Source organism: Orbicella faveolata, unplaced genomic scaffold (genome assembly GCF_042242905.1).
Source record: "Orbicella faveolata isolate gen_17 unplaced genomic scaffold, um_ofav_v1 contig_36, whole genome shotgun sequence".
NCBI classification, from domain to species: domain Eukaryota; kingdom Metazoa; phylum Cnidaria; class Anthozoa; order Scleractinia; family Merulinidae; genus Orbicella; species Orbicella faveolata.
This window is the reverse complement of record NW_028301565.1, coordinates 100-7,500: the sequence shown is the minus strand read 5'-3', so window position 1 is coordinate 7,500 and position 7,401 is coordinate 100. Positions and strand designations below refer to the sequence as shown.

The window sequence follows — 7,401 nt, the reverse complement described above, 5'->3', positions numbered from 1 at the left end:
AGCGTATCAGATATTAAGCTGATAAGAACAGATACTACACTTGATCTTAGCCAAAAGGCCGAGAAGCGATACCGGACCTTCCCTCCCCTAGGAGGGTGGTCCAGGGTTTCCCCCTTTGAGATATGGTGGTCAATATGCTGTCGCCGAGGGGCCTGGAGCCGACTGTAGGCCGACGCTATGGAGCAAGTTGCCGTCGTAGACGCACTTGTTCTACAGCACAAGTCCACAAAAATCAGCAGCAAAGTTGATAACGTCCCTCCAGGGGTGAGTGAGATCAAACGCCTTTTTGGCCTCCAAAACGAGGCAACATGTTAAAGACCGTAATGACTCCGTTACTAAGATAGCGCTACAGACACAGGCAGAAAGCAACGGCTACGTTATCAACATTCGCTCTCCACGTGCATACAACTTGCAGAGAAGTCAAGAAATGCCTGCTAAAAGATTGCTGGTTGGTATTATTGCTTTGCTTTTGCTTTGATGGCTCGTTTAAAAGACTAAATTTTCACCCCTTTCTCTTGTCTACGACCATACCACAGGGAAAGCACCGGTTCTCGTCCGATCACCGAAGTTAAGCCCTGTCGGGCGGGGTTAGTACTTGGATGGGTGACCGCCTGGGAATACCCCGTGTTGTAGACTTTTCATTTTCTCGGCCGTTTTTATTTTGCATATGTTCATTTTTTCTTTCTTTTACTACCAACTTTGGCTATTCCAGTGGCTGGAAAGCACAAATAGCTTTTTACACATTTCAGGAGACTCAAAAGATAGCCAGAAAACATGAAAAGTACCCTTAAAATGATCGCGGGATAAATTAGAATCTAAGTCTCGCGCGCTAACGTTCGCGTGCGAAACGGTTATTTATGACATCAAATTGGCGTGTGTGACATCAAATAATTCGAAGCAAAATGATATTCTGCCTTGCAGAACGGTTTTCAAGCAGCTAAAAGTGCGGAAAACTACGCCAATTCCCAAAGAAATGCGCCCGATCAACAACGGCAAAGCAAACAACACACGCGAGCCGTTGCATATTAACGGTCGACACGAATTCGAGCCGTCAAAACAATTCTATTCATGACTTGACTTGGAGAATGTCGGAGGCTCGGACCGTTGTCTAGTTTAGTCAACGAACCACCAACACAACAATCGTAAGGTAGAAATCAACTCACGGTTTGGCCAGCACTTCTCCTGTTACTTTCCTTGTCCTTTGCTCTTTCCATACTGTAAGTCAACGAACGTTACTTCGAGGACAAACTTGGCGGGGATCGAGTCAATGATTGACCGCCTGCCGAAACAAACGCAAATCGGAAAAGCCACCTTCTTCAGTTCAGTGCAACATGGATGCATGACAACACGAGTTCCAGCGCACTCGCCTTTTCAGTTGCAGCTGGAAATCCTTGGCTTGCTTGACACGTTCCTTCGTTGTTCACTGTGCCCAGTCGTCCAGCCCGGCCCGGCCAACTGACGAACAAAGCAAAGCGTCAATCATTAACCATCCACCATTCACAGGGCCAACACTTGCACTTTTTCGGGGGCGAGCGCGAACGCAGGCCCCACTACCAGAAATTATACGCTCGAGTTACCCACATTTGGGGTAATCGCAAAGGGTCAACCCGATCGAAGTGCAATGAAAGGGCCTCGCCTTGAGAGGACTGCCTCCTTGATCACAGTACCTCCCGCGTCAGGTAAGTATGAAAATTCTTGACGCGGGGGCCGTCAAAGGCAAACCTCCTTACCTCTATATCCTTGTGGTAGTGCTTTGCGGGCGTGCTAGAACCTCCAGCCTCACTTCTAGGCGGCTCTAGAGTAGCTTCCCTCCTCAGTCTGTGCCTGCCGACAGAGAAAAACGCCAGACGTTAGTGTCAGGAGGAGGCTTTCTTTGATTTCTTTCTTTGATTGAATGAAGGTTTCTTCCCCGAGGGGAAGTGGGCCGCACTCGGAGGTAGTGCTATACCGAGGCAACCCGTGGCTGGGACGAGGCAAGCCTCTTTTCCACAGCCCAGTTCCAAAAATCAGTTTAATATATGAGCTGCTCAATGAGCAGCGTATCAGATATTAAGCTGATAAGAACAGATACTACACTTGATCTTAGCCAAAAGGCCGAGAAGCGATACCGGACCTTCCCTCCCCTAGGAGGGTGGTCCAGGGTTTCCCCCTTTGAGATATGGTGGTCAATATGCTGTCGCCGAGGGGCCTGGAGCCGACTGTAGGCCGACGCTATGGAGCAAGTTGCCGTCGTAGACGCACTTGTTCTACAGCACAAGTCCACAAAAATCAGCAGCAAAGTTGATAACGTCCCTCCAGGGGTGAGTGAGATCAAACGCCTTTTTGGCCTCCAAAACGAGGCAACATGTTAAAGACCGTAATGACTCCGTTACTAAGATAGCGCTACAGACACAGGCAGAAAGCAACGGCTACGTTATCAACATTCGCTCTCCACGTGCATACAACTTGCAGAGAAGTCAAGAAATGCCTGCTAAAAGATTGCTGGTTGGTATTATTGCTTTGCTTTTGCTTTGATGGCTCGTTTAAAAGACTAAATTTTCACCCTTTCTCTTGTCTACGACCATACCACAGGGAAAGCACCGGTTCTCGTCCGATCACCGAAGTTAAGCCCTGTCGGGCGGGGTTAGTACTTGGATGGGTGACCGCCTGGGAATACCCCGTGTTGTAGACTTTTCATTTTCTCGGCCGTTTTATTTTGCATATGTTCATTTTTTCTTTCTTTTACTACCAACTTTGGCTATTCCAGTGGCTGGAAAGCACAAATAGCTTTTTACACATTTCAGGAGACTCAAAAGATAGCCAGAAAACATGAAAAGTACCCTTAAAATGATCGCGGGATAAATTAGAATCTAAGTCTCGCGCGCTAACGTTCGCGTGCGAAACGGTTATTTATGACATCAAATTGCGTGTGTGACATCAAATAATTCGAAGCAAAATGATATTCTGCCTTGCAGAACGGTTTTCAAGCAGCTAAAAGTGCGGAAAACTACGCCAATTCCCAAAGAAATGCGCCCGATCAACAACGGCAAAGCAAACAACACACGCGAGCCGTTGCATATTAACGGTCGACACGAATTCGAGCCGTCAAAACAATTCTATTCATGACTTGACTTGGAGAATGTCGGAGGCTCGGACCGTTGTCTAGTTTAGTCAACGAACCACCAACACAACAATCGTAAGGTAGAAATCAACTCACGGTTTGGCCAGCACTTCTCCTGTTACTTTCCTTGTCCTTTGCTCTTTCCATACTGTAAGTCAACGAACGTTACTTCGAGGACAAACTTGGCGGGGATCGAGTCAATGATTGACCGCCTGCCGAAACAAACGCAAATCGGAAAAGCCACCTTCTTCAGTTCAGTGCAACATGGATGCATGACAACACGAGTTCCAGCGCACTCGCCTTTTCAGTTGCAGCTGGAAATCCTTGGCTTGCTTGACACGTTCCTTCGTTGTTCACTGTGCCCAGTCGTCCAGCCCGGCCCGGCCAACTGACGAACAAAGCAAAGCGTCAATCATTAACCATCCACCATTCACAGGGCCAACACTTGCACTTTTTCGGGGGCGAGCGCGAACGCAGGCCCCACTACCAGAAATTATACGCTCGAGTTACCCACATTTGGGGTAATCGCAAGGGTCAACCCGATCGAAGTGCAATGAAAGGGCCTCGCCTTGAGAGGACTGCCTCCTTGATCACAGTACCTCCCGCGTCAGGTAAGTATGAAAATTCTTGACGCGGGGGCCGTCAAAGGCAAACCTCCTTACCTCTATATCCTTGTGGTAGTGCTTTGCGGGCGTGCTAGAACCTCCAGCCTCACTTCTAGGCGGCTCTAGAGTAGCTTCCCTCCTCAGTCTGTGCCTGCCGACAGAGAAAACGCCAGACGTTAGTGTCAGGAGGAGGCTTTCTTTGATTTCTTTCTTTGATTGAATGAAGGTTTCTTCCCCGAGGGGAAGTGGGCCGCACTCGGAGGTAGTGCTATACCGAGGCAACCCGTGGCTGGGACGAGGCAAGCCTCTTTTCCACAGCCCAGTTCCAAAAATCAGTTTAATATATGAGCTGCTCAATGAGCAGCGTATCAGATATTAAGCTGATAAGAACAGATACTACACTTGATCTTAGCCAAAAGGCCGAGAAGCGATACCGGACCTTCCCTCCCTAGGAGGGTGGTCCAGGGTTTCCCCCTTTGAGATATGGTGGTCAATATGCTGTCGCCGAGGGGCCTGGAGCCGACTGTAGGCCGACGCTATGGAGCAAGTTGCCGTCGTAGACGCACTTGTTCTACAGCACAAGTCCACAAAAATCAGCAGCAAAGTTGATAACGTCCCTCCAGGGGTGAGTGAGATCAAACGCCTTTTTGGCCTCCAAAACGAGGCAACATGTTAAAGACCGTAATGACTCCGTTACTAAGATAGCGCTACAGACACAGGCAGAAAGCAACGGCTACGTTATCAACATTCGCTCTCCACGTGCATACAACTTGCAGAGAAGTCAAGAAATGCCTGCTAAAAGATTGCTGGTTGGTATTATTGCTTTGCTTTTGCTTTGATGGCTCGTTTAAAAGACTAAATTTCACCCCTTTCTCTTGTCTACGACCATACCACAGGGAAAGCACCGGTTCTCGTCCGATCACCGAAGTTAAGCCCTGTCGGGCGGGGTTAGTACTTGGATGGGTGACCGCCTGGGAATACCCCGTGTTGTAGACTTTTCATTTTCTCGGCCGTTTTATTTTGCATATGTTCATTTTTTCTTTCTTTTACTACCAACTTTGGCTATTCCAGTGGCTGGAAAGCACAAATAGCTTTTTACACATTTCAGGAGACTCAAAAGATAGCCAGAAAACATGAAAAGTACCCTTAAAATGATCGCGGGATAAATTAGAATCTAAGTCTCGCGCGCTAACGTTCGCGTGCGAAACGGTTATTTATGACATCAAATTGGCGTGTGTGACATCAAATAATTCGAAGCAAAATGATATTCTGCCTTGCAGAACGGTTTTTCAAGCAGCTAAAAGTGCGGAAAACTACGCCAATTCCCAAAGAAATGCGCCCGATCAACAACGGCAAAGCAAACAACACACGCGAGCCGTTGCATATTAACGGTCGACACGAATTCGAGCCGTCAAAACAATTCTATTCATGACTTGACTTGGAGAATGTCGGAGGCTCGGACCGTTGTCTAGTTTAGTCAACGAACCACCAACACAACAATCGTAAGGTAGAAATCAACTCACGGTTTGGCCAGCACTTCTCCTGTTACTTTCCTTGTCCTTTGCTCTTTCCATACTGTAAGTCAACGAACGTTACTTCGAGGACAAACTTGGCGGGGATCGAGTCAATGATTGACCGCCTGCCGAAACAAACGCAAATCGGAAAAGCCACCTTCTTCAGTTCAGTGCAACATGGATGCATGACAACACGAGTTCCAGCGCACTCGCCTTTTCAGTTGCAGCTGGAAATCCTTGGCTTGCTTGACACGTTCCTTCGTTGTTCACTGTGCCCAGTCGTCCAGCCCGGCCCGGCCAACTGACGAACAAAGCAAAGCGTCAATCATTAACCATCCACCATTCACAGGGCCAACACTTGCACTTTTTCGGGGGCGAGCGCGAACGCAGGCCCCCACTACCAGAAATTATACGCTCGAGTTACCCACATTTGGGTAATCGCAAGGGTCAACCCGATCGAAGTGCAATGAAAGGGCCTCGCCTTGAGAGGACTGCCTCCTTGATCACAGTACCCTCCCGCGTCAGGTAAGTATGAAAATTCTTGACGCGGGGGCCGTCAAAGGCAAACCTCCTTACCTCTATATCCTTGTGGTAGTGCTTTGCGGGCGTGCTAGAACCTCCAGCCTCACTTCTAGGCGGCTCTAGAGTAGCTTCCCTCCTCAGTCTGTGCCTGCCGACAGAGAAAAACGCCAGACGTTAGTGTCAGGAGGAGGCTTTCTTTGATTTCTTTCTTTGATTGAATGAAGGTTTCTTCCCCGAGGGGAAGTGGGCCGCACTCGGAGTAGTGCTATACCGAGGCAACCCGTGGCTGGGACGAGGCAAGCCTCTTTTCCACAGCCCAGTTCCAAAAATCAGTTTAATATATGAGCTGCTCAATGAGCAGCGTATCAGATATTAAGCTGATAAGAACAGATACTACACTTGATCTTAGCCAAAAGGCCGAGAAGCGATACCGGACCTTCCCTCCCCTAGGAGGGTGGTCCAGGGTTTCCCCCCTTTGAGATATGGTGGTCAATATGCTGTCGCCGAGGGGCCTGGAGCCGACTGTAGGCCGACGCTATGGAGCAAGTTGCCGTCGTAGACGCACTTGTTCTACAGCACAAGTCCACAAAAATCAGCAGCAAAGTTGATAACGTCCCTCCAGGGGTGAGTGAGATCAAACGCCTTTTTGGCCTCCAAAACGAGGCAACATGTTAAAGACCGTAATGACTCCGTTACTAAGATAGCGCTACAGACACAGGCAGAAAGCAACGGCTACGTTATCAACATTCGCTCTCCACGTGCATACAACTTGCAGAGAAGTCAAGAAATGCCTGCTAAAAGATTGCTGGTTGGTATTATTGCTTTGCTTTTGCTTTGATGGCTCGTTTAAAAGACTAAATTTTCACCCCTTTCTCTTGTCTACGACCATACCACAGGGAAAGCACCGGTTCTCGTCCGATCACCGAAGTTAAGCCCTGTCGGGCGGGTTAGTACTTGGATGGGTGACCGCCTGGGAATACCCCGTGTTGTAGACTTTTCATTTTCTCGGCCGTTTTATTTTGCATATGTTCATTTTTTCTTTCTTTTACTACCAACTTTGGCTATTCCAGTGGCTGGAAAGCACAAATAGCTTTTTACACATTTCAGGAGACTCAAAAGATAGCCAGAAAACATGAAAAGTACCCTTAAAATGATCGCGGGATAAATTAGAATCTAAGTCTCGCGCGCTAACGTTCGCGTGCGAAACGGTTATTTATGACATCAAATTGGCGTGTGTGACATCAAATAATTCGAAGCAAAATGATATTCTGCCTTGCAGAACGGTTTTCAAGCAGCTAAAAGTGCGGAAAACTACGCCAATTCCCAAAGAAATGCGCCCGATCAACAACGGCAAAGCAAACAACACACGCGAGCCGTTGCATATTAACGGTCGACACGAATTCGAGCCGTCAAAACAATTCTATTCATGACTTGACTTGGAGAATGTCGGAGGCTCGGACCGTTGTCTAGTTTAGTCAACGAACCACCAACACAACAATCGTAAGGTAGAAATCAACTCACGGTTTGGCCAGCAACTTCTCCTGTTACTTTCCTTGTCCTTTGCTCTTTCCATACTGTAAGTCAACGAACGTTACTTCGAGGACAAACTTGGCGGGGATCGAGTCAATGATTGACCGCCTGCCGAAACAAACGCAAATCG

At 48.1% G+C, this 7,401-nt stretch overlaps 11 non-coding genes across 11 annotated transcripts in view; 4 read left to right on the top strand and 7 right to left on the bottom strand.

Annotated features, from left to right (window-relative positions):
- LOC149101688 (U2 spliceosomal RNA) overlaps positions 1-70 on the bottom strand; it is a 189-nt gene extending 119 nt beyond the window's left edge. Inside the window, exon 1 of the small nuclear RNA XR_016202769.1 lies at positions 1-70. This exon is cut by the window's left edge and continues 119 nt beyond it. This is a non-coding gene — a small nuclear RNA (U2 spliceosomal RNA).
- A 447-nt stretch (positions 71-517) lies between these two features.
- LOC149101687 (5S ribosomal RNA) lies at positions 518-636 on the top strand. The gene has a single exon (XR_016202639.1). It is a non-coding gene; the product is annotated as a 5S ribosomal RNA (ribosomal RNA).
- An 887-nt stretch (positions 637-1,523) lies between these two features.
- Positions 1,524-1,687, bottom strand: LOC149101686 (U1 spliceosomal RNA). The gene has a single exon (XR_016202631.1). It is a non-coding gene; the product is annotated as a U1 spliceosomal RNA (small nuclear RNA).
- A 227-nt stretch (positions 1,688-1,914) lies between these two features.
- On the bottom strand, positions 1,915-2,106 carry LOC149101685 (U2 spliceosomal RNA). The gene has a single exon (XR_016202713.1). It is a non-coding gene; the product is annotated as a U2 spliceosomal RNA (small nuclear RNA).
- Positions 2,107-2,552: 446 nt separating this feature from the next.
- On the top strand, positions 2,553-2,671 carry LOC149101684 (5S ribosomal RNA). Its single transcript, XR_016202638.1, has one exon. It is a non-coding gene; the product is annotated as a 5S ribosomal RNA (ribosomal RNA).
- Positions 2,672-3,556: 885 nt separating this feature from the next.
- On the bottom strand, positions 3,557-3,719 carry LOC149101683 (U1 spliceosomal RNA). The gene has a single exon (XR_016202818.1). It is a non-coding gene; the product is annotated as a U1 spliceosomal RNA (small nuclear RNA).
- A 226-nt stretch (positions 3,720-3,945) lies between these two features.
- On the bottom strand, positions 3,946-4,137 carry LOC149101682 (U2 spliceosomal RNA). The gene has a single exon (XR_016202712.1). It is a non-coding gene; the product is annotated as a U2 spliceosomal RNA (small nuclear RNA).
- Positions 4,138-4,582: 445 nt separating this feature from the next.
- On the top strand, positions 4,583-4,701 carry LOC149101681 (5S ribosomal RNA). Its single transcript, XR_016202636.1, has one exon. It is a non-coding gene; the product is annotated as a 5S ribosomal RNA (ribosomal RNA).
- An 887-nt stretch (positions 4,702-5,588) lies between these two features.
- On the bottom strand, positions 5,589-5,752 carry LOC149101680 (U1 spliceosomal RNA). The gene has a single exon (XR_016202820.1). It is a non-coding gene; the product is annotated as a U1 spliceosomal RNA (small nuclear RNA).
- Positions 5,753-5,979: 227 nt separating this feature from the next.
- LOC149101679 (U2 spliceosomal RNA) lies at positions 5,980-6,170 on the bottom strand. The gene has a single exon (XR_016202766.1). It is a non-coding gene; the product is annotated as a U2 spliceosomal RNA (small nuclear RNA).
- Positions 6,171-6,618: 448 nt separating this feature from the next.
- Positions 6,619-6,736, top strand: LOC149101678 (5S ribosomal RNA). Its single transcript, XR_016202703.1, has one exon. It is a non-coding gene; the product is annotated as a 5S ribosomal RNA (ribosomal RNA).
- Positions 6,737-7,401: the final 665 nt, after the last annotated feature.